The sequence below is a fragment of the Triturus cristatus genome, chromosome 3_1 (genome assembly GCF_964204655.1).
Source record: "Triturus cristatus chromosome 3_1, aTriCri1.1, whole genome shotgun sequence".
Lineage (NCBI taxonomy): Eukaryota > Metazoa > Chordata > Amphibia > Caudata > Salamandridae > Triturus > Triturus cristatus.
Genome location: NC_140583.1, coordinates 741,315,467 through 741,324,502, shown reverse-complemented (window position 1 = coordinate 741,324,502; position 9,036 = coordinate 741,315,467). Strand labels below are relative to the sequence as shown.

The 9,036-nt window shown below is 44.8% G+C and overlaps 1 pseudogene; it reads left to right on the top strand.

Moving 5' to 3' along the window:
• The first annotated feature begins 8,452 nt into the window (after positions 1-8,452).
• On the top strand, positions 8,453-8,605 carry LOC146860905 (5.8S ribosomal RNA; annotated as a pseudogene).
• The last annotated feature ends 431 nt before the right edge of the window (positions 8,606-9,036 follow it).

Sequence of the window (9,036 nt, the reverse complement as noted above, 5' to 3'; positions counted from 1 at the left end):
CATTGACCTGTTGTTTTTCAACTTTCATCAGATGTTTTTACACTTTTTTGTGTTTCTAACTTTTTACGATCTGCTTTAAAGATAAGAACCACTAGAGGTGTTTGAAGGTCACAAGAGTATCTACCAATTTTGCACTATGTGCGGTCGTTACAAAAGTCTTGCACTGTGGGTTATATTTTAGGATCAGGCGCAGTTTTTATATTTAAATTAATGATAAATCTGGATTTTACTGATCATACTTTTTTTATTGAAGTAAAGGCTGTTGTAAGTATCATGAATTAAGAGACCATGGGGGATAATAATATTTCATGGATCTTGTGCTGTTTTAATGACACACTTGGTTGTTTTACGGAAAGTGTTTACATTTGATGTATGTGTAGCCCAGTGCTTAATTTGTAAAATATTAAGTGCCAGGGCTCTGATCAGGAGGCCACTGCAGCTTGCACCTCCCATCGCCCTTGTCATCGCTGCCAAAACAACTACTGACCATCTCTCTTGGATGTAAATGTAACAGTTCAGATTATTCCAGGTCCCTAAAGCTAAAGGAATGGCTGGGGAGTCGGGTATTAGTAATTTTTTAATGTATATTGGTTTCCCTAACAACTGAAATACTTCTCATCTGTAAATTACATGAGCAGCGCCACCTTGTGGCAGACTGCCCTAAGTGTGGTATTGTCAATTAGGTGCCGGCGCTGAGCACCGGAAACCAATTAAGTGCCGGTGCTCAGCACCGGAAAGCTCCGGCTCAAATTAAGCACTGGTGTAGCCCAAACTGTCTATTTTACTGTCATATTGTTCTATGCCGAATAAATATTATTATTATTATAATTGTTATACGCTATCAGCAGATTTTAAAAACAGGCTGCAGTAGAGCTCAAAAGCAGCAGTGCAAAGTAAAACACTCCAAAAAAGTATCATGAATTAAGAGACCATGGGGGATAATAATATTTCATGGATCTTGTGCTGTTTTAATGACACACTTGGTTGTTTTACGGAAAGTGTTTACATTTGATGTATGTGTAGCCCAAACTGTCTATTTTACTGTCATATTGTTCTATGCCGAATAAATATTATTATTATTATAATTGTTATACGCTATCAGCAGATTTTAAAAACAGGCTGCAGTAGAGCTCAAAAGCAGCAGTGCAAAGTAAAACACTCCAAAAAAGATTTGAAGCTTAAAAAACATAAAAGAAATATTTATTACCCTAGCAAACAATATAACAAAAGACCCACCCCTTCAACCCTAAACTGACCCACCCCTCTCCCTAAACAATTCTCTCCATCCCCTCAACCAATGTTCAAAATGTCGGAAAAATGAAAGTCCACTGTCCCGGTCCCAACCCCTATAATTCCCACCATCTCCACCCACAACAAGTACTATCCACCAAAACAAATGTTGAAAATGGAGCAGAAGAGGGCACTAAACACTGCGGGCCAGGAGCTTTCTATGGTACCCCTCGATTTTTAGCTGCCTGGCTTTTATATGCACCTGCTTCTGTATGAAGCAGCAGAAGTTGTGGAGTGAAATTGGGGAGGCAGCATTGATGAAACGATGGCAGGCGGCTGCCAGTGGACTGTGGTGCTGGTGTTATTCAGACTGAGAGGCTTGAGGCGCTAGGTGGAGCCCTGGGCAGCTGCTTCCTCCTCCTCCTGGGCCTCCATCCACTGTTACTCTGCCCCTATGGCCTCCAGCTTCTTATGCCACAGTCGGGCTGCTAAATCCTCCTGAGATAAATGACTAGCAGGAGTTGAAAGAAAAAGACACATTGTAAAAAATGCTCTGCGCAAAACAATTGTTTACAATTATGTAGTGGGTGCCACAGTAGCAGTACATTGCTGGTCCCTAGGGCCATTTGACTTGATGTGATTAGAGTCACATCCATTACCCACACATGCCTTACATATAATGAAAGGGAAATAGCAAATGTACTAACTGTCTGAAAGGAATTAAGGCAGAATAAACACAGCACACCACTTTAAAAAAAATAGCTTTTTGTTTTTAAGGATTTTTGAGTAAAAACTAAGCAGACGCTTTGGGGTCTATTAGGATGTAAGGCGGATCGCGATCCACCCTACATCATACCCCGTCCCGACCGGAAAAACCGTCCGCCAGTTTTCCGGCGGTCGACCAGTCGACTGGGCGGAAAAGGGGCTAGATATGGTGGCGGTGTCTGCTAGACACCGCCATCCATATTAGCATGGGCAGCGGTGCAGGGCTTTCCATGGCGCCGACCCCGCCATGGAAAGCCATGCAGATTTTGCTCATGGGGGCCCGTTGCGAGCCCCCAGGGTATTGGGGGTGCACATGGGGGTACCTATGGTACCCCCCTACATTGTCACGGACAAGGCGGCAGGCACCATGCGGTGACTGTCACCTTGTGCTGACTATGCACAACGTGAATTCCCAGCATCGTGGCGGGGGGTGCTGTGAGTACCGCCCACCACAATGCTGGGAATAGAGGATGCCACCGTCACGGTGGCATCCTAATTGCCGGTGCGCGACCGCTGCACCACTGGCGGCTGGTCCCAGCACTGCTAGGGTGGCGGGCGGACAAAAGTCCACCCGCCATCCTAATAGGCCCCTTTGTGTGGAAAAATAATAATCAATTACCTCTCATTAATAAGTAAGGCATTATGCACTATGGAGTACAAGTATTCTCTCTCTTGTTATGCTAAATTAATGGAGACATGCTAGCTCAGCTGGTGCCCTAGTCGCACTCGTTAGTCATACTTTGCGGCTCTAGGCAGTCTGCAGCTGGGGCAGCTGTAGTAGACAATTATGTTCTGCCACTGGCCCTGTTCTCTCCAAAATGCCTTTCAATCGTACCCTGACTACAAGGCAGATACAAAAACATGGTTAATACATGTCACCTATCAAATCAATGATGTGGACATCCTGTCTGCCATAAGTAGATGGTGGGAAAAGCGATGCACTGCAGTGCAGGGAAAGGAATAAGGAAACAGGATATAGATTCAATTTGACATGTTCATTACAGATTATCCCATCTGCAAAAGTCAAGGCACTTACTTAGTCCCACTTTACTCCCTGGCCTCACCCTCCACCACACTTTTAAAAAAATTCCAATAAATTAATTTGCTTGGCAGTAAGGAAAGTAAACTTAACTTACTCTATTGCAGGGTAAGTTAGAGGGGTTAGGTTGTGTAAGTAGACTTTTTACTGATGATCATCATGTGCCTGAGCTATGGCTATTGAGTCCCTTTGGTTGACAATGTTGAAAGGAAAGAATTTGAACAGGCATAAAACTGTTATGGAAGCCATGATGAAATATATCACATGGCTAGAAAAATGTGGCACCTGCAAGGAATTGATTTTTCACATGTTTGGGAAGGCTGGGACTTAACTTGAGAAAGAATAAAGGTGTGACGTACTGGTAGGAAGTGACAGAGTGGGTACTGGTAGGGAAGGGAAACATACCTTCTTTTTGCATTGCCATGCATTAAAAACTTTGTAAATGGCACATTAACTCAAGCAGACACACATTGCACAGCCAACACTGTACTACCTAATTGAACCATGCAACAGTTAGGTCATCATGGGTGGCACTGGCAAAACGCCATGGGGAGAGAGGGAGGTGATGATTGATGATGGGAGGGATAAATGATAACTGTTTTGCTTAAAAAATACTGTGGGTCAATGGAGTAGGCAGAAATACCCCCAACCCTTAGAATTAAATCTTTGATAAAAAAAATCCAAGCAAATAAAGTAGGTGAGCATGCCCCTACCCAGAAGAGTTCAATTGTTTCTTCATTTAAGCAATTACCCATCATCATTTTATTGTTTTATTATTCTATTCTTCACCCTTGGCTTGGATACACAACCACATAAGCTTTACATTCTCCCATTCAGCCTTTCACCAGCAAAAACCATCCATCCATATATTTCCATCCATCCATCCATATTTATCCATCCATCCAAACATTGCTCTCAATGAACCTTTTACCAATATCCATTTACCCACTCACTCATCCTTTCACTAATGCACCCATGCTGCTTTAACCCGAGCAGTCTTTTCACCCACCCAGGCAGGCATCCTTTCACCCACCCATGCTTTCACCTGTATACCTGTCCATCCATCCTTCACCCACACATGCATCATATCATCCACCTCTATGCATCCTTTCAGTCACCCACACATCCTTTCTACTTCCATCCCTTTTTCCCTTTTCCATCAACCCATAGTTGTTAAAGTTCATTGTGAACTTTTGGCTGTTGAGTTGCAGATAGAAGAGGCCATTAGCTACTCAACACCCGCTCTCTCTTAAAGCCTGATCTGCACGAGTCAATGCTCTTGCGGTGAGTATATTACTACTTGTAAATAAGCAAGCAATGTGACTTGCCACCTCCCATCCCTGCTGCCGTTTGGACCCACCCTTCAACTGCTACTGCTGCATCCACTCCACTGGCGCTATCGCTTCTGGCTCCCAGCACTGGTGGTCTGTGTGGCTAGAAAAAACATTACACATTTTAGATGACAGAAATGTCTCCCTCTTTAATATTTTGTTTATGCAAAATACAACCACAATACACCACTACAGTTCAGTTACAGTATATTCTATCAAAATATAATGTTGGGCATTTTATTGGTTAACAATGTTTGAAAAGCCAGGTAGTCAAGCCAACCAAAAACTTTTTGTAATAGAGAAGCAGAACTATGATGAATCTGAGTCACTGAAGCGCAATCAAGGGGTGGAGTAATTGATCAACGAAGGACATATGGTCTTGGTTGGCAAATGTAAGGGGGCCATCTCGAGACTTCCAGCATGTCATCAACTGCTGGTATACTATGATATTAATACATACACAACAGTAGGGAGTTCACTATGACCATGGCCACTCTCTGGTTTTACTGTTTGAGCATGAGCAAGAAAAAGAAAGCATTCTCAACAAACATGTGTACAATAACTTACATGCAATATTCACAGTAAAGTACCTGGCCTAACATTGGGTTCCCTGAGTCTTACAGTACCATCAGTCCACAAGGTATATAAGGGGCGAGGGAAAGCTTACTGACAAAGCAGAAGAAAGGTAGCTATAGACAGACTAGACCAAATGTTTGAAGTCAAGTAGAGAAACTTGAAATATAGATAATAAGTAAATAGGATAATGCACGAATAAGAAGAATTTAGGAAACAAATAGAGCAAAGAGAAATTGAGAAAAATGAGGAGACAGGCACAGCAAAAAGGAACATTAATTCTAAATGTGGAGTGGTAAAAGTTAGGGAAATAATATTGACAAGAGAAAGACTTACTGGGGCCAGCAGAGATATATGCCGAAGGCACTTGTGGCGACACCTTCGGCTCCCTCACCCTTGTCAGTGGATCCAGGCTCAGTCCTCGTATTGTCCATGGCTGCTCATATAAGAAATAAATAAAATAAGATTAGTGGTACAGTTAATAATAATCTCTTAAAAAACTATTTTGACAGGGAAAGGCAAACACAGTAAAACTGAACTTTTCTGAATCAGATTTTTCTATAGTACTAGTATCATGGACCTATTGCTAAGTTCCTTAACCTAACCCTATTCCAAATTTCCTAACCTACATTTTAGAACTACCAATAAATTGCAACAAATGATCTTTGCTCTTAATTCATCCTCAATATCTCAGTCTCAATTTCAACCCCCTTTGACACACCAACTCAGTCTGCATTTTTTTCAAAGCATTGATGCATGCATATATACACTTCACTTGGAGATTGCTTGGGGTTGGGGTTGGGACTGTACGAGCTACAACAAAAACAGGCACAGAGAATTGAGAGAACATGCTAATTTACTAATAACCACTATATTAGTAATAGGAAGAGGAGTCTCTGCATGACTTAAATAAACAGCCCAAGCGAGCGCCAACGAATGAGATTAAGTAGACCCATCGAGAACCTGTCTAGATGATGATCATATACATTTGTGAAATAAGCTTAACTTACATGAGTGTGAGCAGCATGCCTGCTATTTGGGGGGAAATATTAGCATAGATAGAACACAACAAATAAATAATTATTACTCACAGAGCCCTGCAACCTCCACACACAGCAGGTCGAGAAGTTCCTGGTCTCTATCCACCGATGTATAAGCTGTTGGGTGTACCGGACCCTAGAGCTGCAGCACACAGCCTGGTGCACCCTCTCCCAGTGGTGCCGACACTCCAGGAGGCAGTACCCACTGCTAGTCCTCCCACCTGCTGCCAGGGTGAAGGGGAGGTGTAGCTGCACATAAAAAACTAGCGCAGTCACTTCCATCTCTTAAAAAAAGGCGCAGGGCTGTACTCCTTTGCCGCACCGCCGACTGCAAGGTAGGTGGTGGTGCTATGAGTGGTTCAGGGGGGCCTGGAGCTGCCGCTCCCCTGCTCCGTCATGGCGCTGGGTGGGAGGAAGAGAAGATAGGAATAGAAAGAGGAACAGGAAAGAAAAAAGGAAATAACATGAAAAAGTAAAGCAAAAACTGAAAAAAAAGAACAAAAGTCATGAAAAAACACAAAAAGATTACAAAGCCATAAATTACAGAAACACAAAGACACATAGTAAAATAATAAATGAAAATGAGGGGTAGATAAGTTTGAGAGGGGTAGGATTAAAGAGATTAAGGAGGCATTCAAAAGTAGGCCCAAGCATCATAAACGGAACAAAAACTAGATGGCCGTGCCTATGCGAACCACGTGATGCCATTCGCTCACGATTTCTGGCGCAAGAAAGCACTTCACATTTTGTATGACACAAAATATCACGCTAACAGGTGCAGCAAGATACTCTGCCCGCTGGCAGAACTCCGGTTAGCGATGCAGAGTTTTTTGCACACTTTTCAGAGTTTCATGTAGTGTGACTACACAAACTGTGCTCGGGCCTAGACTTGAGCTCTACCCCCTGGAGGGTAGTGTGCTTCAGGTTGTTGCCTAACAGACAATCTACAGGCCTGGCAGGGCTCACAGCTACTTTCAGAGAACCTGAGACACCCCCACACTCAAAGGGAATCAGAGTCACCGGGAGATCGCTCTCACGATTGTCGGTGACAATGACTTGGTTGAATGTGTTGTGGAGGGCCTGCTCTGAGGACACCAGCTGACTCTTCACAGTATTCATACTGGCTCATGTGTCTCTAAGAGCCTCCACCAGTGGAACATTGATGGTGCACAAATGCTTATACTTGAAAGTATTGGCATGCATATGGGCTTTTGGCACCATTTTTTGATTTGGCATGATTTGGGGAGAGAGTCCTAATACCAGCAATAACTAGGTCAGAAAAGTAGAGGAGGAAGGCAAAAAGTTCAGGGAGGATCATCCTAAGGGTGCCAGGTTTAAGAATTATTTAGTGAAGTCCTTGAGTCAGCTCTGATGGAGTTTGCCAATTGCTGTGGTTGGAGCAGCAAAAAGACAATCAAACTTGACTATCTGGAGGACGTAAAACTTGTAATAAGATTTCAATAGGTGAACCTGCAGAAGGATCATTAACAGTGGATTGGCTCGAGTGACTGAGAGTGAGAGCTTGAACCCTCAGGTATCACCCAGAAAGAACCCAAAGCATAGGATCCAGCCCTCCCCTTGTGTGTCTTGGCTGCAGAGTGAGTGCTTAGTGTGGAAAAGGCACAGGTCAGGCTGCTCCACCTAGGAGAACCCAACTGACATGTGAGGGACTGAGGTGAATGATGCCTCAGACCCTTTGGGAGGGGCACAATATGAGAAATAGCCTTCCCAAGAAGGAAGCCATTTTCATCCAACATGCACCTGAGGATAACTAAATTACAGTGCCTGCAGGGCTTGGACCCCAGAATGGACTGCCACTTCAGCCCTCTCAAGCCCAATCCCGGCCTGCCCGGGTTTTGAGTGACTGAGTGCTCCGAGCGGTGGGAGGAGATGCAGGCCCCAGCTCAAGCTTCCACGTGTGCACTGGAAGCAGGTAAGTTGCTTTTTATGGTGTGTGGGAACCTGATTCTTTTCTCTTTATGCCTCCTTCCAGGACAGGGGGCACCAGACCACTGACATTACTCGGGCTGCTATCTAAACTGGGGATTCTTCATATGCAGGGATCCAGCCCTGGCTCCCACTGGCCCTATTGGATGTCAGATGGCTGATGTGCAGACGGGGCAACCCTTCTTTGTTGCCAGGTACCTGATGGACTGGTCCCGTGTGGCCAGGCTGGGGTCTAAAGACTCATGTGGCATAGTCCTGTAGGGCCGATAGTGGTAGCAGATGGTGCAGCTTTCTGCCTCTATAGCTGTGGGAGCTTCTCACATGCCTGGCTGCTGGGGAAGCGGAGTGGGGCTCCTAGGCTGAGTGCCTAGAAACAATTTTTTTTAAAACATGGATGCTGATTTTCAGAGTGGAAACATAACAGTGTTCTGAGCTGTCTCACTGTGGGATGGTAGATGACAGGGGGTCAGACTTCCTTCCCACTCTCCTGTACCTGCAGGTGGGCGAACATTGTAAAAGCTGCTTGTGACTATTGGTGGGGATCACTTGGCTCGTGCATCCATGAAGAAAACAGCTATCTGCAAGAATTTGTGTGAATTGCAGGACACATTGCCCATCAACACTTTGAACACACCTTACAGCCCCAAGATCTTCCCTGGGCTACACCTTTTCGAGGGTAGCTTGAACGTCAATCACCCTGTGGCCCACTAGGGAATGGGAGCAGCTATTGCAGGGGGCTTTGTCCCCTATATCCATCTAAAATCAAACCTCTTATCACCCATGCAGGCGCCATCCCTCAGTCCAACTGCAGAGGTACCCCAGTGGTGTGCCTAGTCTTCCCTGCCTAAATGGGGTGGGTGCTCAGTCTGCCTCAGGCCTGAAAAAACCAGGGTGGTTTGGCTGCATTTTGTCCCATGGCTGCTCAAGTGCACCACCTTCGGTTCCAACTTCTGGGGCTGGGATAGTCCCCTGCCTGCCCACGAGTGCTGGTTTCCATGCAGACCACTGCAAGGTTCGGTCTCTGACCTGGGAAAAGCTGTTCTATTGTGACCCTCCTGTGTGAAACAGTCCCGGCCCCTCTTCTGGCATCCATGGCATTGGTCAGACTCCA